The sequence below is a fragment of the Anser anser genome (genome assembly GCF_964211835.1).
Source record: "Anser anser genome assembly, chromosome: 2".
Taxonomy (NCBI): Eukaryota; Metazoa; Chordata; class Aves; order Anseriformes; family Anatidae; genus Anser; species Anser anser.
This window is the reverse complement of record NC_139721.1, coordinates 139,726,345-139,752,962: the sequence shown is the minus strand read 5'-3', so window position 1 is coordinate 139,752,962 and position 26,618 is coordinate 139,726,345. Positions and strand designations below refer to the sequence as shown.

The window sequence follows — 26,618 nt, the reverse complement described above, 5'->3', positions numbered from 1 at the left end:
TTAGAAGTTAAACTACAAAAAATACCAACTCAACATTGTAGTTATTTATCTCAGAAGTTAACTCTTTCCTCAAAATAAACAAAAATCTGTCTCTAAATTTATTTCCTAGAGGACAAGTCATATTTGAAAATGCTAATGCTTGGTGGAGAAAGATCCACCTTTCTTTTCAGCTAGGTTAATAAATCTGTGCAGCACTGGTTGGTTCAGAGCTCTCTTCTTGTTGGGGAACAAGTTTTCCTTTTGTGTAGTTTTTATTTAAAAAAGAGGTATTGACAGAATTGGGCATTTCATTCTATAAAGCACATATTTATAAAGATAATGGCTGAAATAGAGCCACATGCTGTATTATGACTTCTAGTAGGGGAAAGTCTTCTAGCCTGGGTATCTATTCACACTATTATTTCATCACCTTAAATAATCTCTGACTTTGTAGGTGACTGATTTTGATATCTGTGGGTTGTTGAATCAACCTTCAGATGTTTTTGTTGGTTTGCATACTTGTGCATACTTGATAACTTTCATCAGAAGAGATTATTATAAACAGCAAATCACAAGAAGTTAAAAAAAAAATGTTTCCTTGAAAAGGGTTTAACTAAGTTTACAGAATGACTTAACAGCGCCTGCATAATCTTCGCAGTCAATAAAACCAAAGACAGAGAAACGTGCTTAAAATCCATAGCAAAAATGTTTTGTTTCCATTGTCTATTCTTGAAGACCCATTCTTTAAGCTATAGAAAATGAAGTTTATTGGGTGTATGCACTTAGTAATAATCAAGCTGAAAAACAGTTTTTCTAGTTTTTCAAGTTTAATTTCATCTGTAAACTTAGATAAGAGGGACCTTGGATGCCTTTCCCTTCTATCAAAATACCATTGCTTGTCCCAAGTTTTCTTTCTTTCCTTCTTTCCTTTTTTTTTTTGTCAAATATATCTAATTGCAGTAATATTGTATTTCTGACACTCCACATAGGACTGTCTGAATAATAAAATTATTATTAAAAAGTGCCCCAAATGTGTATTTTTAGAATCTATTTTTAGCCTGTGATTGATAATTGCACCAAGCAATACTGGAATCTTGAACAGTGAAAAAAAATGCAAACCCACCAACAGCCCCATGCCCACAATCCACAACAAAATAAATAGAATTAGTGGGTGAGATAAACACCACTACAATAAATCACTGACAGCCTCTCTTCCCACGTCCATACAGGTAAAGTTCAGATCCTGCCCTTCCATTTGCCTGGGAGCAGTTACATAGATCCTAACTGGCTTCCTGATTGCATGCTAAGAATAATATCTGATTAAGTAATTGTAGTGCCTTACGCTGAAGAGTTTTAAATATGTAAAGCTACTCTGAACTGTCTCTTGACAATAAAAAGGTATTGCTGAGCATGTTATATGTCATAAAAGGAATTCTATTTTTTTTCTATCATTATTATGTACTTACTTGGTTATGTTTATACTTCTAACATCTGGCTAATAAGGATGGTGAATGTAGGCATTAGGCATTAGACAGCCTTAAAAAGATTGATGCTTTTGATTACAGCATACCGTATGATAAATTGTAGGGTTCAAATCTCGTACAGAGTTATAAAGGATATGTGGTATCTGAAGAAACATAGAGGTGTCAATTTTCTACTTGATGGTACTAATATATTTTGATAAGATCTGCATATTAAGAACAGAATGAGCCCTCAACTACAGTGATTTAGTGCTGCAATTGTACACCGTACTTCACAGTGAGTAGAACAAACAATAAAAAATGTGAATCCTTGCTTTTACTCTGAAGGACACTGAACAAAGGCGTGTAGGCATTGCTGCTGGCAGGCATGGAGATGACTTGGTTTTCAGAAGTGGCTGGAAAGAGGAAAGGAAGGAAGTCTAATAAATGGGAATGGAGAGGTTAATTGCAAAGTAAATGAGTTCACTACAAAAAGCGCTGAGGCTCAGAGCCTCAAAGGCTACATGTGTATTAGTAAACAACACCAGGGGATGTGCCAAGCACTGGAGTTTAATCATCTAGACTATGAAATTGTAAGCACTGTTTCCAGTGTACTTGTGGCATGGATCAAGCAGCCCTTTCCCAAACTTAGTGAGGGTTTGGGAATTATTGTAGGGCAGGGACCCCTGCCAGCACAGTTTCCATGTGAATACTTGCTTCTGGAAGCTAAGAATTCTGGAAGCTAAGAACTGTTCAGTGCCAGTTGTCCCCATTGCCAGAGAATGGTCCTGAGCCCTTTTTGAGAGACAGGCAGAGATGTATAAGTGTCTATCTCACCTCAACGTGAGCACCAAAATTTCTGCCAGTAAAGGCAGGTAAAAAAATTTCCTTCTTTTGTTCTCAACTGTTGAAATCCCACCCCTATATGGGGTGAAGGTTGCTGCTCCTAGGGTTCTTCTGCCATGTATGATCAATCCCATATGCCTATGTGAATGGACCATCTCTGACTCCAGCTGAAAATGAGCCCAAATATGTATCATTTCTGTGGTGTAAATCTGGAGAAACTCCCTGCAACCTGAAGTTCTCAGAACATTACATCCTCAGCCTATGAAGATTGACTTTGTATTTCTTCTAGACACTATATATCTACCGTTTGCATTTTGGGGGCAGCAGCAGTCACTTTCTCTAGGCATATTTGCTCCATGTAAATCTTCCTTGGTCTCAACTGCCTTGATCTTGAACCTTGCTCAGATTCTGGATGTGCTGGAGTAATCCTACAGTTAGTGTTTAAGCCTGTGCAATTCATTTTCCCAGGATTTTTAGCTTCAGACCATCTTTCCTCTTCGAGATAACATCAGATAGTACAGAGGGAAACTTGTGCAACATATAGGTGCCTGCAGAAGAAAGCAAACGCAAAGACATGCCAGAATCAGGCTGCAGATGTTTTTTGAAAGGCGTTAGGGTATTAAAAGTATCTTGGCATTTGGGATTGCTCAGCATTGATGTTTGGCCTATTATGGATTATCCCTGAAGTTATAAGCTTTCTGTGTGTCTGAGTAGGTGCAGGACTGCCCTCTGCTTTCCCACTCTTTGCACTCCGTCATGGGCACAGTTGCTAGAAGAAGCTGTTGAGGCCTAACAACACTTCAGCAGTTAACACTGACTTCACCTTCTCTATAGAATAAAGCAGAGCCGGTGCTGGGGCCAGGGCCCTGACAGTGGGATTGCGTGGCCATGTCTGCATGGTGAAGGCAGAAGCATCAGAGCCTTACAGACAGATGACAGGCACTCACAGCACTTTCCCACGTGGCCACACTCTTTCTTCTACCTTGAAACAAGGGACCCTTTTCCAAACCACCTGCTGGGAGCGCTGCCCATGCTCTGTTGTTCCCCAAACTATAAATGCACTTTGAGAGAACGATGGGGATCATAACCCAAATTGTGCTGGGGAGCATTGTAAGAACAAAAGAATACTGATAGTTGCATTCTAGTGCTTGAGCCCATGTCACAGCTCTTTGTTACTAGAGTGTAGCCTTGGCTCCAGCACCCGTAAGCGTATGCTGAAGATAGGACTGTACCTTGGAGTGTGTTGTGACATCCCAAGATTGATGAGTAGTGGCTGGATCTCCTGGCAGCGGTCGGGTGGGTGGACAAGATGGAGTGGCTGCATTCCTTACAAACACCATTACAAGTCAGCCTTGATGCCTCTAATAGGTAGAGTACCAGTAAGTGTGACATGCATATGCTAACTGAATGGAATAAAGCTCAGCTTCACTACTCAGGCAATAAGCTTTAAAGAAAAAGAGCAGGTTAGAGAATATTTGTGAATCATAATGAGCTTCTTAGAGTGCTTTTCACAGTTCTTCCAAGCATTCTTAACATGCACAGGCAGCAGGAGTGCCCAGAGGCCATTGGGTCAGGGCAAGATTTTATCTTGTTTAAATCAATGTGTTTAATCAATTGCAGCTTGCAAGGCTGATTTACACCAGTGTGGATCTGGTCCTCAGATTTAATTTCAACTTTATTTAGAAAGTAATCTGACTAAAGTTAGTGAATACCAGTTAACTAGGACCTCCAGTGTTCAGACATTGCTGTGACTCAGTTACAGAGTTTAAATAGAAGGAAAATGCAACCACAGTCCAAAAATTAAACCTTTTCCTTTTTGCTGGACTCTGTACCCTGACCTACCCTGACCTTTTTTTTTTTTTTTTTTTTTTTTTTTTTTTTTTTTTCTGTACTACTTATTGACAAACAATGCTGGTAAATTACAAGCCATGCTGCTATAGCATATATATTCACATGGTCACCAGAACACCTTTCTTGCTACTTAGCAGCTCTTTGATTTGCACACTTCTCTGGGAGCATATGCAGTTTGACTGAGAACTTGCTTCCACATTCCTTATCTTCATAACAGATAGATATTTGTTAAGAAGGACAACTCTGGATTTACTCACTGTGTGATGGTGTTATACTATATGTTTTAGATACTCGTCATGCTAACTTCAGTGCCACTTGCTTTCAGGATCCAGATTTCCAGTTGGCTTACATCAGATCTAAGTAGAAGACACATTTAAGGCATTTCTTAATTTTTCAGCAAAGAAAAAGCTCCACAGAAGTCAATCACAACTTTTGCTGAATTAGAAATGCAGAGCAGTAATGTGAAATAGTAATCAGATTTAATATTCTCATATTAATTAACATTAATGAATATTTTAATATTATCTCAATATCTGAATATTAGGCTAATATGCTGTTCTCTGCTGTTAATATTTTTGTGCACAAGTCATTGACAAGGCTAGTTAACAATAGCTGTTGACACTGATTATTTTCCTATAGAGGACATGTCATTTTTAGGTTTATTTTGGAATCTAACACACAATCTTTTATTAACGATATAAGATGGATTTTCTGGGTTTGTATGTTTAGCTGCCCCATGAGGGATTTGTTTTGTTTTGTTTTGTTTTGTTTTCTTCTTGAACTGCAGTGTTTCTATGCTGGTAATTTCCTCTAACATAATATGTACTAGAAATTTGCCAACAATCATCTTCTGTAAAGAAGCTGTTGAGCATGATGCTTTTCCAGGCAAGAGGGATTCACCTTTGGGTAGTCTTATTCCATTGTGTAACTGTTGATGCCTCCATTAGGCACCTGAGAGGTGGATGTGTCTTGCTTTATGATCCATAGTTAGTAAGTATTTCCATTGTGATACTAAGTGACTATCTGATAAGTCTGGAAAATTGCTACTAGAAAACTAAGTCTGGAAAATTACATCTAAAGGCATTCCAGACACTTTGTGAAGCTGCTACAAGTTCTGTAACTGAGGTGTATATACACAGGAATTCTGATTTTCCTCCTGTTGATGTGTCTGCCAGCAGTGCTATGCCAGCTGCACGGTGATAGCTGAATGGTCACTTCTCTGTCTCTAGCCAAAAGTTCAGGAGGCAATCTGCAAGACAACATCAAAGATGGAGCTGTGAAGGGCTGGACTGTTCATCCTGCCTTTCTGAAAAGTGCAAGGAGTCAGTCATCACAGGTTCAGCAGAGTGGAGGTGACGTGGAGAACTGCCTCAGGAAGGCAAAAGGGGCAGAAAAACAAGGGAAACTAAATATGCAAAAATAGACACCTTTTTTTTTCCATTGATTTTGTTTGCATACTGATAGCAATGCTAAAAAAGGCATTTATCCATGGCCAAAGGTCTGCGGCATGACATTAGATCTAAAATAATTGACACAAAGAAGTAACAGATTTGGAAAACGGAATTTTAGTTGTATGTGAGGATATTCTTGCTCATTCTTTAGCTGGTTAATGAACTGGTCTACAGCTGCAACTGGAAATGGACTCTGCTGTCTCATTATGATATTTATCCTACTGGCACTGATTTACTTCCACCCCCAAACACCTGAGAAACAGAAACACATTATGTAGGATTGGGGTTAATTTGTGTGTAGTTAGTCTGTGTGTATGCATGAGTTACGGGCAATACAATGGAAGAAAGGCTGATTTCAGCATGCAGATAAGTGATTTGGTTTAGTGCTGTAAATGTCTTCCTTGCATGACTGTAATTCCAGTCTTTTTCTCAGAGTGTGTAAACTATAACCTGTTGCTCTGTTAGAACACTTAGTGTATTTATCACAAACTAAAATACTAAAAAAGTGCAGCTTTTGTGAGGGAAAAGCAAAGGGTACCCCTCTTCAGGTATGGTGCTGACAATGATTTTATGCAAAGGAAGGAATGAATCATTAGCTTTTTCAGTTTCAGGACCGCAACTTTTCAAGGTAGATACGTCCCTAGGAAGCAAAGTTTTTAGCCAGACTTGTGCATTAATTTATGTCTGAACCATTTGTTAATATTGGCAAAGTGTCACAGGTGCTCTGAGTGCTTATGGCAGGCTGGGGAGAAGAATGCAGCAGCAGGCTGCTGCTTCATCCCTGCACGGAGGGTTGGCATTTGTACGCAGTGAGAGCTCGGAAAGGTACATTATTTTCCCCTGTAACTAGTACAGGAATTAATCTGTGCTTCTTGTAATAGTTTCAAGGAGTTTTACTGAGCTTGGTTCTCATGATTTTCAGTAAAATTTCTTGTAAAAATGTTTATGGAAAATCTCCCATACAATTACTCTGCCATACGGTGACACATCTCACCTACTCTTTCAACATTTTGTGCTGCCAGAGGGATTTAAGAATAAATACTACTACAGAGTACAAAATTAACACATCAAATTAATTTTATGCTGTGCACACATAGTGATGGATAATATCGATTAAGGGCTTGATTTGCATATGCTGAAGTCAAGAATTCTGGTGTTAGATCTGCATATGGTAAAGTTGAGATTTCTTGGTGTTATTTTGGTTTATGAATGGCACATAAAAGGTCTTGGATTTTTATTGATTGTATACAAAATCATATTATTAAATAAATATAGGCATAATGTATTAACAATGAACAATGGCAAAAACAAGACATTAGATTCTTGTATAAGGAAGATAATCATAGAATATGGGTTGGAATCATATGATTATGAGTTGGAAGGTACCCACAAGGATCTTCGAGTCCAACTCTAGATAATACCAAATTTCCACCAACAATTTTGTTTTTCATGAAGAAATACATTTCCAGTCCTATAATTATTTTCTGAAGCAAAAAGTCAGATTCCTTTCAGATCATTATATCATCTGTACTAGAAAGTGCTAATTGGGGATTTGCTTACTGCATGGTTTGGCTTGACAGCAAACAAGGTTAATGTTAAATGGTCATGTACTTGAGTTCATTCTAAATGATCTTTAAGGTTGAGATATTTAAAGAACTTTAAAGTTAGTTAACACTGCCTGTGTTTGGAATGTGATCTGATGTATGATCAGACGACTTCTACAAAAAAATTAGAAGCTATAATCCAATGTTCAGAATCATCAGCAGAAATATATGTTTTTAAACTTTAAAATTTGTATTATGCAGGATATTGTAAGTGGTGTGAGTTCATACTCTGGATGGTGGCACTATTAAAGAAAGTGAGTTTGTGGAATTGGTACCATTATATATTGAAAATAAACATGTAGTGAAATGTATCAGGGCAAAGAACTGTGTGTAAGGTCTAGGATACCCAACACTATCCCTTTAAAGGTTATCATACCTTTGTTAATTTATCTTTTCTCCAAATTAGACATGCAAAACACATTGCAGATGTCAGTTAATTAATCTATTTAGAGTTTTTGTTTTGTGACTGTTTGCCCTTACTAAAGACTTTTTTTTTCTTTTTACTCTCAAAATAAACAAATATCAAACTGATGGCAGTGTTAGACAGTTCAGAATTGGAAATACAGTATTGCTGTGTTCTCTCTTGAAGGAAAACAAAGTGTTTTACACATGCACAATGACTTAACTTCTTCTGTTAAGTCAGCTTGAAGTAAAGGTACTGAATGTTCCCTGGCAGAGAGCTTTGAACCAAAATTTGGTTGGAGCCCTCCTCGCTGCAGCCTGAGGATAGGGGGAGGAATATGGTCTTGATTTCTCATAATATTGTAAATCTTGAGGACATCTGACTGCCTCTTTTTCCCTCTGTTTTATGCATTAATTTGGTAAAAATACATTCAGCAAGATCGGAGAAGGAAAGGATGGGAAAAAGCAAGGTAATGACTGCATGAAGGAATGTTTGCTTACTTCCATTGTATCTCCCTGCTTGTTCCTAGAAAGCTGTGTGCTTCGCTCTGAAAGTTGCATGATGGCTTAGTGCAGAGTGCACACACTGATGGTGAGCCTGCTAAATGGGGAAGGGCAAAGAGCAGGAGGGGAGAAAAAGAATGGACAAGGAGACCAAGACCACTGCGGCCCCTTGCTGCAAGAAGCAGCCTGTGCAGGCAGAGTGGAGTGATGCAGCAGTAGCTGGGAAATGGACTCGAGAGAAGGTGGTGAACATAAGAGGCTATTTGTAAGGCACAATATAAATAGGAAAAGGAAACTGTTTCCACTAAAGCTGGAGAAAGATGGGATCTCCTTGTAAAATGCAATACTGTTATTGGAGAGGGAAGGAGTATGTGAGGGGAAGTGAAGGTATGAGTTAAAAATGTATATTACATTTCCATAAATTCATTTTATGTTAATATTAATAGGTAGGTATGGATAACAATTTCTGACATTAATATGTGAGAACAGTGTTAGTAATATTCACCTGAATCTAGTGGCAGCATATCTACTTCACTTGACATATCCTGGATCTAATAATTTTAATATTTCTACCTTTGTCTATATGTGAAACTATATGTGCACCTACATATTACCTAGCTAGTGCCTGACTTTAGAGAAAAAAGATAAAATAAAATAAAATAAAATAAAATAAAATAAAATAAAATAAAATAAAATAAAATAAAATAAAATAAAATAAAATAAAATAAAATACTTTGACCTTGCTAATTAAGGAGAAAATCCTAGCAGAAGTTAGCTGGTAGTCATCTATATAAGATCAAGATAGACTAGTAGGCCTTTGATATCTTGTGTATTATTTAAAAACAAAATATGCCTGCATATTCAGTGTGGACAGTCAGTCTCACATCAGATGCTTTGAGTTTACAAGGTGAGATGTGTCTGGTGTCATGTAACCTCCTTCGGTACATGACTGTACTTGAGCTTGGAAGCCAGAGTGGCAGGTGGGACTCACTCGTACAAGTGCATTCTTGAGCAGCTTGCTGACTGGACTAGTGCAGAGTGGTGGAATGTAATATTTTCCTGGCCATGTAGGCATAATTCCATGTCATTAAAAAAATAAATAAATCCTCTCTCTCTTAACAAATGGGCAAAAGAAGAAGTCATCTGTGCAAGCACCTATACAATACTTTTTAAAAGCAATTTTTTCTTAATGACAAATGAGTAAATTGTGTTAAGGAAACTCCCTCTAATGAAGAGCGCTTCTTTCAAGAAACAACATTAATAAGTGTAAGTAAGACTAATAAAATAATTTTGAGTGTTGTTTTCTAGGACCACAAAGAATACAAATGATTTTATTTACAGCTTCTGTTTTTGTAAATTTACCCTTTTTTAATTTCAATTTTATTTTTTTTTTGTGTGTGTGTGTGATATACTTCTTTACCAAAACATTAAAAAAGAATAAGGAGAATAAATGTTAACGGGTATTACTACATGTACATGGATTATTTGTATAGTGCTACATGATACATATCCTAGAATTGAACGGACAGGGGTATATTTGCTAGCATGGTGTCCTTAATTTATAATGATAGGAAAGGTAAAAAGGTAAATGAAAGGAAATGAAAACTACTTGTTGAAGACAGCTGATAAAAACGATGTGAGAGCAAACAGGTGACACAGTGGAAAGAATTCCTAGTGGTTGGGGATGACAGAGGAGCTCTTATTTGCACTGTCTATTGTGGTTCTGTGCCTGCCTCCCTTGGATAACTTTAGGCAATTCAATTAACTGATATGAGCCCCGGTTTCATCATCTATAAAAGGTAGATAATGCTTACCCACCTCTACAGCATCTTAATATCTGATTTTTGTAAAGTGCATTGTGCTTCTCAGATGAAAGATGCTATATGAGTATTATTATTATTGCTACTAGTAGTAGTAACAGAACTTGACATTTATACTGCAGTTGCCTGTTCAGAGTGCTTTAACATTAACTAATGCATTCCTGCAGTGCCTCTCTGAAGTAAGTACCTATGTATTTTTAGACATGAAGAAACTACTGAGCAATTATTTAGCTTGTCCTTTTTCACAGTGGCAGTAAGATTATAAAAAAAGAAAAAAAAGGAAAAATCCTGGAGTACAAAGTTCTGTGTGATGATTAGAGCATTTGCAGGAGGTTGTAGACAGTGTTTTGATTTTTTTTTTTTAATATAACTTTATTTATTCATTTATTTATTTATTTATCACACTTAGAAGGACACCGAACGCAGCTCTCTCAATTTCTGGAGAAGTTTTTTAAGCACTGAATTGTGTAAAAGCCTTCCTACTCTTGTTGTGTTCTGAATGCAAAACCTAACAATGTTGGTGTGTGTTTATTTGACCAAGTGCTCTGGCCAAGCCTGTTCCTCCAGGCATTTCAGTGCCTGGTTTTGAGGAAACAGGGGAGTTAAGCTGGGAGCTTGGTCCTGGCACACAGGGCACATCTGGGCAGGATCAGCACTCGGTGTTTTCTTAGCTAATCTTTTGTACTAGTTTTGGTACATCCAGGTGTAGATTGATCAGTTGAAGGGCTTAAAATCTCCTTAGATCTCTTTTAGGTGCTTAAGAGTTTATTTTTATTTATTTATTTTTCTTCTTTCATTTTTAACTTAATTAAATTTGTCTTTTAATAATAATATGAAGGGGTTGATTTGTCTTTTTTCCTAACTGCACTTTCTTTAATCTGTGATATCTTTGAAAACGGGAACTCTCAGTTACTCACCCATCTTTTTCTGATCAAAGTGCACAATAATGAATAAATATTTGCCTATTGTTACATTGCCTTCTTTGGTATGGTCTCAAGAGCTACAGATGTCATCGTGTCTGGAGGTGCTATCTTCAAAAGCAGCTGTTTTTCAAGGTGGCAAAACGTCCTTGCTTCAGAGCAGTGATGGGCTCTAAAGTTTAGGCTTTTTTCCCAAGTTTAGCAGGTGTCTAAACATCAGCTAGTGGAAATGACATCTATCTTTTACCTGTACGTATAAATAAAGATTATATGAATACATGGTATGGACTCAAACAGAAAACCATGATTTTAATGGATGTAAGATGTAACCATAATCAGAGAAACTGTGGCCAGCTTATGTGGATATATCATGGTTTCATTAATGCACTGTGCAAGGTGCTAAAGTATTCTGGTCTGTGCTGAGACCCCTTAAAGCAACAAATTAGGATATGTGATCTGCTGTTCAGAAGCCTTTTCCTAAGGCTTCACAGTGAGAGAGTTGCAGTGTGATCACTGCCTTTAGCTTAAGTTCTTCCTTGAAGGTCTCCCACAGTTTTCCACCGAGGGCTGCACTGAACTTCTCCCTTTACCCCTACGGACACCCTCCAGTCATCAGGACTTCTACTTGCAACAGAATGAAGTGTAAATTAGTTTTCATCGCAAACAGCCTTCAAGCTTTTTTTTTTTTTTTTTTTTTTTTTTTTTTTTTTTTTGTGCTAACAAAAGCTGAAATCAGATTCATCAGGAAAACTTACAGGCTGCAGCGAGCAAGGAGGTCAGTTGTGGCGCAGAATGAAGGCTGTTCCATGTATTTGGGATATGTGTGGTTTGGAGTGGGGAGGACATGGCTTTGAAAGCAGAAGTTCAACCTCTATTAGTATGCAGACAGTGAACCGTTTATGTAGCACACATGTAAGCGATAGCAAAATGTGATGCAGCGTTTTGTAATCAAAAGCAGCTATCCAGAGACATCTCATTTTGTTAAGTGTTGCATTCCTGGGCCATTACTAATAAGAACCTAGGAAATCTGGAAGTGAATGTGCCTTCTTTCTGTCCCAGACAGTAATGATTATCAATAGCAGCAGGCTGCTGAAGTCAGCTCAAATGGTAAGAATGCTTTTCATGAAAACAGTAATAGGTAAAAACAGATTGAGTTTGAAATTCAGTGCAGGCACATGCTTCAGGCTAGCCTGAGAGGTGAGCTGTCTAGAGACCTCTGTGTTGCTCATGATAGTGAAAAACTGGAAAATGACTAATCACAAAGCTGGTTAAATGTGCAACAGGCAGACTTGCATTATGTATTGAGACAGTCCTTTTGTTTTCTGCAGTCTGGCAGTTACAGGGTACTGCTGTCACCCTCAAACAAATGAAGGCTCCAAGAATTAATGAAGTGTTATCTATAAAAATTGCAATTAGGTGTAAACTAAGTCCCTTGTTCAAAAAGAAAAAAAAAAGCATGGTAACTGTAATGTTATCATAGCCTTTTGTTTGTATTTGTTTTTTGGGATGATAGACCCTTTTAAATGTACAGACACATTAGCAGAAGTTTTGCCTGTCAAGCCCACAGATATTGAGGTTAAAGGCAGGAACAGAAGCAAGAAAGTCTCATGCCCCATACATACTCGCATCTTCCTGCTTTCTTTCTTTACCTCTCCAGTAGAAAGCTCTATCAGCTTGTATGGACATCGGATTTGACTTTCTGATTCAGAAAAAGATACTTCTGCAAGAGGTAGGACACATGATTTTCATATACTGTCCATCCCCGGTTTTAGGGATACTATCTCATTATCTGTTGTGGTTTATCCTGGCAGGCAGCTAAGCACCACACAGCCATTTGCTCACCCACCTTACAGTGGGGTGGGGGAAAGAACTGGAGGAAAAAAAAAAAAAAAAAAGGTAAAAACTCATGGGTTGAGACAGTTTAATAGGACAGAAAAGGAAGGGAAAGTAATAGTAATAATGATGATGATAGAGTATGCAAAGCAAGTGATACACATTATAACCACTATCCACTGACCGATGCCCAGCCTGACCCCAAGCAGCAACTGCAGTCGTGCCCACCACAGGCAACCCCCGAGCTGTTCAGCATGATGCCATGTATGTGGTGTGGGACACCCCTTTGGCCAGCCTGGGGCAGCTGTCCTGGCTCTGTCCCCTCCCAGCTCCTGGCGCACCCCAGTCTCCTCGCTGGCAGGACGGTATGAGAAGCACTGCTCTGCAACAACTAAAACATCAGTGTGTTACCAGCATTATTCTCATCCTAAATCCAAAACAGCACCATAGCAGTTACTAGGAAGAAAATAAACTCTATTCTAACCTAAACCAGTACAACATCTTCCTGTACCTTTTGAAAATAAGATTCGATTTCTTAAGTATTAGCTGAATCAATAGGATTACCTGCATGAGTAAAAGTCAAATCATTACTTACAAGCATATAGTCAAAGCAAGAAGACATTAGTTTTGATATAATCCCCATTTCTATTTCTAATGTTCTCCATTTCTTTTTTGGACAACATATTTCTTGTTGTTAAATCAGCGATATGGAAAAATGCTTGCCTTTTTATTTTTTATTTTTTTTAACAAACTATAAAACATCTTTGCAAGCAGATAAAAAATATCTGAGTTACAAAATAACATAAGAGTTTTCTAACTTAAGTTGAACTTCATTTTCAAGCTTCTACAATAAGAGATTTTACAAATCCTGTATATATGGGCATACAATTTTCAGGGTGTATCATTAAACTACAGTAAACTGTGTTTAATATTTTCCTGATGTCCAAAAGAGGGTTTAAAACTTTTAACATTGTCTTTAATGTGCTTGCAAGTTTAAACTTCTGAAGTCAGTTTGATGCATTAGAGGATCCCATTTTATGGAATTAAATGAAACATATCTGCACCAGGACATATTTCTATGGTTATATTTTGTGGTGGGTTTTATTTATTTATTACTTATTGATTTTTCACTATGACCCCTCCTCCATATTGTCCAAGCAAGTTAAATTAAGGTATATATTCTGGATAATTACTTCAAAAACTTACACCTTAAAGAAGAGTTCATGCAGGCAAAAATTTGAGTGTTGATAGTCATCTGAAAGTTGACCAAGATATTCTGATTTTATGTTGTGTAAGATTTTGGGACAGCTTTCAAACTACTTTATAGTAAAGATAATTTGACTTTTATTTGCATCTAACTTTTAGCTCATCATTTTTCTTAACAACAATGTATTTATCTTATATTGATGATATCTGAATACTTCCTAGGGGAAAGAGAAGTGGCTGTGATATTTGTACCTTTACAACAAGACTCAGAAACAGGGACTCACTCATCACTTGAAAAAGTAATTGCTGAACATACAGAGCATTGAACATTATGAATAAGGAAAGTTCGTTGTGCCAAATGACCTAGATCCTAAAAGACAGGATATCTGATTGTCAATGGGTTCTTAGAAATGAGCAGACTTCTAGACAGAAAACACATGTCCAGAATTTCACCTCGTCTCTTCCAGGTTTATACCCATGTAGCCCTGTTGATGTCACTGCTGGTTTTCAATAGTATTATGACCATCTCTTCAGTTTGGAGAGAGTGCCTTGCACCATACTAATATATCTTACATCAGGGTATTGTTATCTGTCATTTAATCTGACATATTTATGCCTGTGTGGCATGTGGAAGAATATGGGGTGATGCTGCTGTACCATTGTAATGGGCATTTTTTCTCTTTTTTTATGTAGCTTTTATTTCAGCATCTGAAATTTGAAATATTATAATTCATGACTTTTTTTACAGTATTGCATGTTTGAGTAAGATAATTGGTATTTCAAATGTAATCTTAATGTTGGTATTTAAAATGTAATTTTGGGTATTGGTATTTAAAATGTAATCTTTAAAGAATTCTAGTGTATGGTGTAAGTATGTACAATAGGTGATTTCTGGCGTCTACTTTGGCTTTCCAGAGGGGTAGCCCATGAACCCTTTCTATTTCACTACAGCTTTGTCTATCCTACAGCTGTGTCTGTATGTGCAATGACAATCAGAAATTCCATCAAGAAGCTTAATTTTTTCCATCCATCATGAAGAATACCTAGAACCCTGAAAACAGCTTCCTGGGACTTACATGTAAGGAGTTTATATCATCCAGCTGCACTGCACTGTGGGTCCATATACACAAAGTACTCCTGGCTGTAGATATATTTCATGTGGATGTGTGTAAATTACCTGTACACTATCTGTAACTGGTAGCAAGTAGGTACCGGACAGAAGAGAAACAAGGAAGTACTCCAAAGGACTTAAATTGCTCAGGAGCTCAGAAAGGAGTCTGCTTCTGCCTGTGGACATAATTCTAGCTCTGTACGATGTCCTTGTATTGATTACAAGTAAGATATAAGACAGAGGAAGAAAATTCAACCTTTTAGAACAAGGTAACGTAACAGTAATCTTTCCAAGTGATTCAGCCAGGCTGTGTGGCTCAGTAGAGGTAAGAGCTGCTCCTCACGGTGTTTATTGTCAAGGTTTAACAGCAGATACAACACAACTTACTGTTGTTTTCAAGATGGTGCTTCCACTATTTGGGGAAAAAAAAATAAAAGAAAAAACAACACTAGAAGAAATAAAGTTAATAAAGGCGTGCATGTAATTAAAAATTACCTCTTGTATTACACTTGTTGTTCCATTATAAGAAGCAGTTTTAGCTGAGTTTGTCATCATCTGCTAGTTACTGGGTAGTTTACAAAAAATGGTTTACTAATTGCAGGTTGACTCTTGTGGACAAATGCTTAAAACTCTAAATCACTGTGCAGCACTAATTGGTCCCCTGGCTGGAAGACTGTTGGGAAGAAAATAAATTGGAATGCAGAGTAAAATAATCTCTCATCTCTATAGGTGGCTCCTAACATCCACATCTTTATTGCTGCCTTTTCTGTGATGGGGTCGGCAAATTTCCAGGCTGTTCATTGGAATTGCTTACATTTGCTTTAAATGTTGGGTTTGGTTTTAAGATCCATATGCGTAATACTGAGCAATGTAAAATTAAAATGCACACAGATTGTTTTTGCTTTTTCTTTTTTTCTTTTCATCCAACTGAAGGGATGCTTATCTGACTTATTGAATATTTACTGATATGAAAAGCTGAGGAAGTTGCTCCAATATAAGGTCAGTCCGATTTTTTTTTTCCCTATGGTTCATCTCTAGTAGTTCTAAATCTCTCTCTAGTTACATGCTTGAGAACAAGGTTATTAACCAGTGCTTTTCATAAACCTACTTCCAAGATATACTTGGGGTTTAAAGAGAAAAAATCATCCTGTGGAGCTGTTTGTTTTACATGGAAGGTAGGGGTTGGCCCCAGATAATGCTGCTCCTAAACCTAATACATACAGTATGACTTCTAAAAACATACTACTCCTTTGTAAAAAAAAATAAATAAAAAAGAAAAAAAAATAAATAGCTGTTTTGTTGGTGTTATTGCTTTGTTGTTGTTTTGTTTTTCCCCAAGTTGTTACTGATGTGCCTGGTAAGAATAATTTCTTGATAAAAAATGGAAGAATTGCTTTTGCTGGAAAGGAACAGAGCTGTAGATTAGCCATTACGAACTGATTCAAACTGATTTTAGCTTTCATTTCTGCCTCATATTTGAATTCTAGTAATGACTATTCTCTTGATCGTGTACACTGCTGAGATCAGTGTAATGTAGATTGGTTATTCTCAACCTCTAATCTTGCAATTATGTAATTTGTTTGATGAGTAAAGGGCTGAAGCCTTAATTCTTGTCTCCCTGTTCTTTGTTCAGGTTCACAAGTACCTTCTGATTTTGACAAGAAAAATAAATTAATAAAGCTTTAAAGAAATTTAAATAAATTAAAACTATCTACAACACTAAATTATTATGCTAGCATTTCTTTTATTTATTTATTTGTTTATTTTCGGTCCAAAATGCAAATGTGGATTTGAGGATCTAGACTACTGTCTCAAGAATTATGGAATTTAACTATCTTCATAGCAGAAATCAAGTATCAAAATGTTTTTAAAATAATTTTCTCAATATGAATCTTCAAACGATTAGCAACCTTTTGTTTGTCTTGTTTCAACCACTTTAAGAAATAAACAAATAAGAGTAAACAAACAATAAAAAGAACATGAGGGTACAGGAAGCAAGTCTCTCTCATGCTTGAAGAATTTCAACAGAACAGTCTTGATACCCACTTGCTGATGCTGTGGGCTGTTTACAGAATCAAAGGTAGCTGTTTAAATACTAATTTCTCCATCTCAGTAAGAACTTCCCAGTCTGAAGCAAAGAGGTATTTGGTTTGGTACAGATAGCTCAGGGGAAACCTTTACTCACCTCATCCACAGTGATAACTATGAGAGGACATGGCAGCATTTCTAGTGCACCATGAAAAGGACTGGCAACTTTTCAAGTTGATATGCAAAATGCTTTTTTTCTTCCCAAATGAAATGTTAAGTTTGCCAGTAGAAAATCTGTACAAGCTGGGAAATGCCGATTCATAAAGAGGCAAAACACTGCTTGTCAGGAAGGATATGTCACTCCTCAAAGGGGTAAGAAGTTATCAGTGACTTTGAGGGAACTCTTTCCTTTTTCAGTTGATCCAGTGATAATGTGGCTTTGAGTCCCGTGCTGTTAAAAATCTGACTATATGTTTGACTCCTACCTTAGTTCATCACCTAAGCACATACTACTGTACTGATATCCAGACCATAACCTGCAGTAGAAAGTACAATATAACCTTATGAAATAAGAATTTTTCTATCCGTCCCCTCATCTCTTGTTAGCTCCTACTTCTGTAGTGCTCCTCTGACAGGAGAAAGGCCCATATCCACAGAGCTATTTAAGTTTACCACAACTTACTTTTCAGAAACTGAAATCTCATGGCCTGTCTACATGATGATGCTAGGAACAGGTTGTTCTTTAAATTACTAAGGTTCAGAAAATTTCTTTCTTAATGACATGGTAATTTTGCTTTCTGAGTAGGTTGCTTCTGTTGCATATGAGGAAGAAGTGTTTGTTTTTGTAAGTACCTCCATCTTACAGAGGAAAATAGATATGCAAGTTTTTGGGTCAGACTCACAAGTGAGGTGACTGCTGGGGCAAAGCAGTCTAAAGCTGAGGAATTTCTACTTAAATTACTGTCATTTAACATTAACTTCTGAACAGTGATTGAGGCAGAGGGGAAAAGGAAAGACCACAACCTATCATCACAATCAAAGTCTTAAGTAAACACCTCTCCGTCCCCTTTCCCATGCTCAGTGTAAATCATCCATCCTGCCTCCTTCCTAGTTTCTACTTCAGTAATGTTCACTCTGGTTTACTACACTCCATCCATCCCAATTCCTCCAGAGAGGCAGTGGGTGGCATATGAGAGAGGTGGGAGTCATGTGTGTTAAGGTCTCTGCCTGCTGATCTTCCCTTCTTGCTGGTGGTCCTCTGCCCTGGTAAGGGCCACAGTCGTTTGGGAGTGTCCCTGCCGCACCCAGGGTGTCCCATGGGCCACACTGGGACTGGCACCTTCCTTCCCTTTCCCTTTCCCCTTCTCCTTCCCCTTACCCTTTTCCTCTTTTCCTTTTCCCTTCCCTCTCCTTCCATTCTCTTCCCTCCTCTCCATCTCACTCCCCTCCCCTCCTCTTTCTCTTCCACAGCAACTCTGACTTGCTGAATGTTTAATAGTTTATGGTGAGTGAGACTATTCCTACAGGCAGAGGAATATAGATAAGGACTCCACCTAGAATACTTAGTTGTGAAATGGGAAATGCTGTTTGCTCTAAACCCAGTAGGATGGGGTTTTCAAAGAAGTGCAACATTGTAAGACTTCAAGCCATTAGCCTTTCTAGGTGTCTGTTTTAAAAATTTATTTTACCATGGGACAAATTCATACTGTCATTTTGTGGCACCAAAACCAAGCAACACAATATTTTTCTTTTTGTGTCTTTATGTATTTTTCATGTCTGGTAAGTTCCATGATCATTACAGAGTCACATATGTTTTCAATTAGGGATGTTTTAATTTATTTAGTTTTTAAAAAACTCTTTAAAGTGGTTCTGTTATGCACATATAGACAGAGTTAAGCCCTCTTATTTGCTATCAAACCAAGAAATTGAAGTGGGATGAAATCAGAATAACATGAGTTCAAAGTTTATGTGTTAAAATAAATAGGACACATTTTTTGTCTATTAGGCTGGTGGAAGAAGTGAAATTAAATTCATCCACAGAGTACTGAAGAGCAAGATTAAATCTATGATGCACTGTGGTTTTGAGTAGAAAAGAATGATTCCTGCATATGTTTTACAACATCTGAGTGGAAACACTGATTCTGGAGCGTTGGGATAGGAAATACAATCAGTGCAGCTGAAACCAGCATCTATTTATCTTAAATTAATCTTTTTCCAAGTAGGCAGTTGATATCCCAGGGCCGGCTGCCATCTTTTTTACATTCATGCAACAAACATTAAGCCAAAGAATTGTTATTGCAGAAGCTGAAATATATTGCAGCACACCGATTGTAAATGCTTAAAAATACACTAACTCTTTCCTGTATGTTCAGTTGACAAACTATAAAAATAATTTCTCTTTTAAAACATAATTATTGGACATAAGGAAACAGATATTCTTACAAATGTTTTGTGTTTTTCACAATTATAAATGTTGGTTTTAAGATCCTTAAATGCAGGAGAAGAAACAGAAAATAGATGTAGATTTTGAGTTAAATATTTGTTTGCTTATTTGAGGTTTTAAGTTCAATTAAATTTGTTTCTGATTTTCTCCAGTATGGAGACAAGTAAAAATCTGAGAGGTATTTCTAGCTCCTTTTGAATTTACAGGGAATTAGATAGGTCAGATCTGAATCTCACACTCTGGACTGAATAACAGGTGAAAAGTTATTATTGTGTATATCTCAGTTTAGATACATGGAGTTTAATTTAAGAACACAGGAATTCAGGACATAGTAATGCTCAAGAGAGATCTGCCTTTGAGAGAGATTCTCCTAGGCATTCAGGTGTCTCATTTTCTTCTGGGACTGAGACTGAGGTTTTGTTGGATTTGACCTTAGATGTCATAGGAGAAAATGAAATAAAAAGATAATTTACTGTTTCCTACTGCAGACGCAGTAATCAGAAGGAACTAAAGGGAAGAGGAGAGTCATTCGTTATAAGAAAGCAGTAAATGAAGCAGGCAAAATTTTCTCTTAAAGCCATCATTTTATCACCCAAATACTGATGATATCTGACAGTAATTGCCTGCCAACAAAAGTACTTTCTCTGGAGTTTAATCTTATTTATTTTAGCTGATTCTCACATTAACAGAGGGTTTTTTTTTTTTTTTTTTCCATTTTTACTCCTCCAGTTATTCATTAATTGTGGTTTTAAATCAAAGCTACTTAAAAACAAACAAACAAAAAACAGTGGGTTTTAGAAGCCTTAAGTGACAACTGTTTTTTATTCTGTTGTAACTTTCACATTTTCAGCAGCCTTTATTTTATCTGTAGTGTAGGACATGCAAAATATATACAGTCAAATACTAGTTTCACAGCAAAGTTTGCATTTGGCCTCTCTAAACTCTTACAGGCTATTTGCTGTCTTCCTGTGCTGACTGCTCTTCAGATGCACCAAAGTGAAGTGGTTTTGATGGGCCTGTCAACCCCATCAATAACCTGGGCTATGAAGCCACGTCTTGTCTGCTGTGATGTCGTGGTTTAAAGTAAATTGTTTCCCTGTCTGTAACAGCACCTTAGCTTTGAAGGGTGGTAACATGCATTTGGTGGGCAGTAACATCTTAAGTCCATAAGTCGATTGTCTGAAGCAAACAATTTGACCCTCATACTGTCCATGACAAATGCTAGATGCCAGTACAGAACCACAGGGAATTCATTTCAGTTTAATGGAAGTATTAAAAAAATCACCTGGAGTCACCTTAAGGCATTCTAGGTGCCTTATTGTGGCCTCTGGCATAAATTAGAGGAGACTTTCTGTTACAAACCCTGCGGTGGAAATGCCAGGGATGTTGTGGGGTTGTTGTGGTTGCTATGAGCTACCTGGGGGTTCTTGTCTGCAAAGAAGCCCTCTTGGTCCAAAGCTGAGTTAGTTCTGGCATCATCAGTGGTGAAGGTCCCCCTCCAGCAGAGCAGGATTTGTAGCCGAGGAGTTTAAAAAAATCTCTACTCAGAACTCAGTGCAATACAAATGCTTATTTCGTTCACATGCAGTGAATTGGCAGCTAGATAAACAACAGCACAAATAATCCTAAACACAGCAAACAATACCATTATTTCAAATTAATAATCGTAGTGGTCAAAGTTTTAAAAATCTTGCCTGTTTACTTTCTTAAGTCAAGGGACAGGCTTTTAGTTCAATGACCTTCTTTTCAAAGTGTTTGAATGTATCTAGTTTGGAAGTATGTGGAGTGATGAGTGGAACTACTCTAACTTCAAAAATAGGTTGTTTAGAGTTAATGAAAACCGTAATGAAGTCAGTGGGGTGGGTGTCTGTATTTTGACTGCTGGATTTACATCATGATGATGTTGCTGAAGAAACTGAAAGTGAATAAGAGAAACACACACCATCCCTGTTTTTTAAGAGTAGATTTCAAGGAAGGCACCCTTTAGAGGTAGATAAATCCTATATGCAAGACAAGAAGGACTGAAAGCATGAAACCGCCTAAAGCCTGTCATTCCGTAATTGCTCACTGTGGTATTTCTTGTGTTTATATTGGAGGCCACTGTCAGGAAAGATAGCAGACTATACCTACCATCGAGTAGGTCTGCTCTGGTTCTGTGTCTGTGTGAAGACTCCGTATAATTGTTTGAGTCAGAGAAGAAAATGTAGATATACTCAAATTATTATTGCAATGGCCAAGTACACTTATAGGGAGATTATGATATAAAAGGTCTGATTTATTAAGATCTACTTGCTCATCAGAGAGCAATAATGAAAACACTTTTACCAGACTTGAACTTCTGAAAACATATTTATATAGAAATGCTGACAGACTTAATTCTAGCAGTCTAAATAGACCTACTAATACATAATATATTTCAGAAGTGTTCAAAAGGTTGTTACTAACACTTATCCAAAAAACAAACCTTTACTCTTCATCTCAAGGAAACTCCTTATCCCATCCATCAGAATGAAAATCACTTAGTTTTTCATATGTCCAGAAGCAAACTTTGCTTTTGTGATGAAAACATGGATTAAATGTGGCTTGCCTATCACTGACAATTAGAAAGCAAAGGTAAATATTGAGAAGTACTGTTTTGCTGGTACAAAATAACCTTGTGTGTGTGTGTATTTGTACTAAATATAAAGAAAGATTTACACCTAGGTACAGCTTGGTGCATCCAGCACATAATGTACACAGAAGAGTGCAATATGTCAAAGCAAGACAAGGTTCTGTAAGACCAGGTTGCTCAGACAGCTGAAGTTAGAGTAACTGCATGGCCAAAGGCAACTCAGAGGTTTCCAGGGCAGCTGCTTATGAAGTTATAGAAGTTATAGCAGAAGCCGTATATTAATTGAAGAGTTTCTCCTTGCAAGTCATTTAAGTATAAGTGAAGGCCTGTTCTATCAACAGGTAGAAATGAAAATAAATCTTATACTTTTTTTTTTTTTTTTCTTAAGTGTTCATTTTGGCTGTGACACTCATTTGTAATTTTAGACCTGGAGGGGAGGCAAGACAAGGTTTGTTTTGAAAGTATTGTATTTACTTTTTGCCCTCTACTATGTGCCTTTTAGACAAGTGCAAGGTAAGTCTTTGTACATCCACAGCCCAGTTTTCAGAACCAGTGAGTGCTGTAGGTTCTTGTGATAACATCTGGAGCTATATCTCTTAACACCTCTGAAAAATCAGGCCTTCAGACATTATTGCTTCATTTCCCCAGGCAAATTGTCTCACAGTACCTGACAAAATGAATGAGAAGTGCAGAGTGCTGCAGTTCAATTTGTGCTAACATTTATGTCTTTTGAATGTCAAGATGTTTTTTTAAATGTTTCCTCATAAAACTAAGTCCACTGTCAACAGTATTCCTCACTCTGATTAGAGGAAGTACCCTACAGCTTAATAAAATTCTGAAGCAAGCAGATAGCTGCCAACGTTTCAGAAGAAAATACGTGAAGCCAGCTCAGTCTTTCTTTGAGTGAAAGAAAAGGCAGGGAGTATTTAGGTCTGTAGGTGAGAGCTCTTGCTCCCTTTCACCTTGATGTGCCAAATAGTATTTCATGACATGTATATTTCTTCTCTCTAGCCACCTGTGAACAGCAAAGAGTAGATGAAGATTCTTTTGCTAAACCTTTCTGATGCTCAAGGGGACCATTGCTGGGACCATTTTCCAAATTTTCTTCTCCTTCTTATCATTTCTTGGCCTGAACTGCCACGGTGTTTTTTTGTTGTTTTTTGTTTGTTTTTGTTTGTTTGTTTTGAGAAGGAAGGGAAATGATTCTTTATGAGCAATTGTTCCTGTAATGTCTTCCTAATCAGGGTTTTTCAGGAGAAAAAATTATTTCTTCAATGTGAAACACTTCAGGAGTTGTCAGGAACTCTAGCTGTCCTGGGGCTTTGATTCCCTGAAGCACTATGAGAAGTTCTGATTTCTGCATCCTGCTCAAGTCAGTGCCATCCAGGCAGCTATTTACTTTTAGAAGCCTTCCATCTTAAATTAAGAGGAAAAGAAAAGTAGCAGAGGTCGCCAAATCCATGTAAAATATCTTTTTGTGAAAGAATAGGATTTACTTTGCTTACTTACACTTGCTTTGACAGTGACTTTGCTGCACAGAAAAGCTCTTCTAGGGTGATATGTACTTTTACCTATCTGGCTTTACTTGAAACTTGATGTTAAATAATGTTTTTGTGTTGGCAACTCTAAGCATGGATTTCATCCCAGGCATATCAGACACTTTGGTACAGAGACTTGAATGCCATGATTTCAACATGCCCCTAGCCTACAACACTGGAATACTGATTGTGTAGGTTACTGTAGTCCACAAAACCTGTTGTTGTTTTTGTTGTTTTCCTTTTTCATTAAATGATCAGTGTTATAGCTGTTTCCATTCTCTCTCATTCTTTCAGGTGTGCATTTTCTTTCATGGTACCCTTACCTGTTGAAAGTCTCTGATTTCTCATTCACCATGTTCCCTCTCCTACAGGCTCCTGCTCAGAGCTGTTTTTGAGAATATTTCCAGCACTCGTATCAGCACCAGTAATATTGCCATTACTTCTGATACTGCTTCTGCATTGTACTATTTTTTTATTTTTTTTCAAATAGCTCCAGAGTATTCAGAGTATTACACTTGAGTGATTTGCAAAGAATTGGGCACACTTTGGTGCTCTGAAAATGATCATTTCAGTGGTAAATGCCACCTTAGTCTGCTAAGCTGTTCTGTTCATTTATTCCTTTCCATGTGTGATATGTTAGCTGTATGTTAAACATCATAGCAAAACTCCTGTAATTTGTGATTGTAATTCTGTTTGTAATATACTTACTGTCAGGCTTGTATCCAGAAATACACACCTATGTTTTTGTATGAGTATATACATATATGTGGATTTATCCCACCTTTCAAACGTATGGCTTTAAATTAGAACTGCTTGATTATCTGAGTGACTTACATGATGCAAAATGTTTAACTTAGGGGATAAAGAAGTACAACTGACATACCTGTCTGTCAAGTTTCAAGAGGCATGTTTTTCAGTAATGCACAATATGATGGCTTCAGGATGAATGACTGCACAGAAAGACTTGGTCCCATAAAATAGGTCTATATTTGGAAGTACCAATAATATTTTTCTGCCCAGATGGTGAAAAGCCTTCTCTTGATTTTTTTTTTTTTCCAGGTACTGTTCATGGAATGAAATGCATGCTGCAAAAGTGTGGCATACAGAAGGTGGGAAAAGGGACAGGCTGCACAGGAAGAATTTAGAAACATTGTCTAGGCGTGTTGGAGGATTTTAGGAAAGGTAAAGCTCTGCTGGAATTGAGACTTGTCAAGGGCAGCCAGCAGAGCTTCTACTGCTGTATTAGTATTGAAAGACTAAACGAGGACAATGTGGGTCTATGGAAAATGAAGTGGGTGAGTTAATAGCAGCAGGCAGAGATAAGGCTGAGGTGCTCTGTGCCATCTTTATATCAATCTTCACCAGCTTGGTGTTTTGTGAAATCTAACTTTCATAACAGAAAGCTCAGAGTGCAGTTAATGTGCAAGGGTTTTTTACTGTGAAAAAGGTCCAGCTTTCAGAAGATGTGACAACTGTTAGGTGGTAACTCACAGTTACCTCTTCAGTATTAGTGTTTTGATGTGTTTTTATTATAAAGTTGTTGGCAGATCATGAGAATATGTAAATGCTTCAGAAGCTGGCAAACCTGCCAAAGACGTGTATAGGAAAAAAAAAAAAAAAAAAAAGCTTTGATTCTTTGATAACTGAAATCTACCATGATGAACTAAGCAGTGTTAGCATTCAAGCTACCTTTAATTTGATAGTTTATTATAATACTGGCAAAATGAAAGTATCACGGCAACAGGAACGGCTCACTGCTGTGCTGTGTGTTTTTTTGAATTGTCCAGCCAGGCAGAAAAATTCACTCCTTTCTGATTGTATTGTCTTTTTCCAGTTTAAGCCCCCAGTGTAGATTCTCTGCATGATCCTTAACATGTTCTCCTACTTCATGCTCAGCCTAATGACCTTAATAGGCATGCATTCCTGTTATCTGTGGAGGATGCTAAGCAATGTGCTTGATGTTTTAAGGAGTATTGGTTAGCATGTGATATGTCTTCCAGCTGCCTAACTGAATCCATTCTGAGACCAAGGATGTGGATTTGTCTCATATATAGTTGTGGAGTTAGCTCAGTTTAGAGACTTGTGGCTTCTGTTCTTTATTGGAAATAAATCCCAGGCTTTCTGATCACAATTGTCGTTGCAAATACACAGAAGAATAAGTAGATCCTACAATGTAAATCAAATACAAATGATTCAGCTTAGACACATATGATAGATATATAGAGGGTTAAAAACCACTTCACAGAAGTAGTGAGCTCTCAGAAAAGATTGGGTTGAAAAGACAGATCATTTGCAACACAAAAAGCATTTTCAAGTATAAGAAAAAGTACTGGGGAAAAGGCATTAAAATCACAGCATAAGGAAGAAATAAGAAAAAAAGATGTTAGAAATACATGAAAATGTGAAAATAGCAAAAGGAGAAAAGACTAGAGATTCTGGGAGGAGCAAAGCTGCTGTAGGAAATGCTGTAATGAAGCACTTACATGTGCAGATTTTTCTAATTTGAATGAATGGCTCACTGAGCTTGCTGTTAAAAGCAAGAGTTTTCTACTGAGTTTTCAGCAGCAAAGGAAAGTTTTATCTGTTCATATAGATAATGCTTTGAGGATCAATAGTTCAGAAAGTCCTCTGAAAGGTAAATGCAAATTTTTACAAGATGTGGGTCAACATCTGTTTTAAAACTTGAAATCCTGAAATCCAGTGTTAGATCCCAACATGGCAAAACTTAGGAAAAAATATTATCTTTTTTTTTTTTTTTTTTTAAAATATCCCTCACTTTTTTTTTCCCCCACTGGATTTGTTCAGTTTGCTTCACATTTTTTAAAGTTAAAAGAGCCTACATTTGTGATAGTTTTGTGTTTGCATAGGAGTCATTAATGATTTGTGCACCATAAAGCGTAGCTTCTTTGTCTGACACCTATTCAGCTGTAACTATGAAAAATTATTCACACACAAAGGCTTTCCGATCCCTGGAAGTACAGACTGAAGTTAAAACCAATCATTTTTCAGAA

The 26,618-nt window shown here is 37.2% G+C and overlaps 1 protein-coding gene and 1 long non-coding RNA gene across 4 annotated transcripts in view; both read left to right on the top strand.

Moving 5' to 3' along the window:
- ZNF804B (zinc finger protein 804B) overlaps positions 1-26,618 on the top strand; it is a 238,558-nt gene that overhangs the window by 9,925 nt on the left and 202,015 nt on the right. The window contains exon 2 of one of the 3 annotated variants that reach the window (XR_014579938.1): positions 12,495-26,362. The exons of the other annotated variants lie outside the window; for them this stretch is intronic. The gene's annotated coding sequence lies outside the window, so the exon portion shown is untranslated. Of the gene's footprint in view, positions 1-12,494; positions 26,363-26,618 lie in introns of those variants that run through there. 3 annotated transcript variants of the gene reach the window in all.
- Positions 4,154-26,362, top strand: LOC310894468. Its single transcript, XR_014579939.1, has 2 exons — positions 4,154-12,566; positions 14,828-26,362. It is a non-coding gene; the product is annotated as an uncharacterized lncRNA (long non-coding RNA).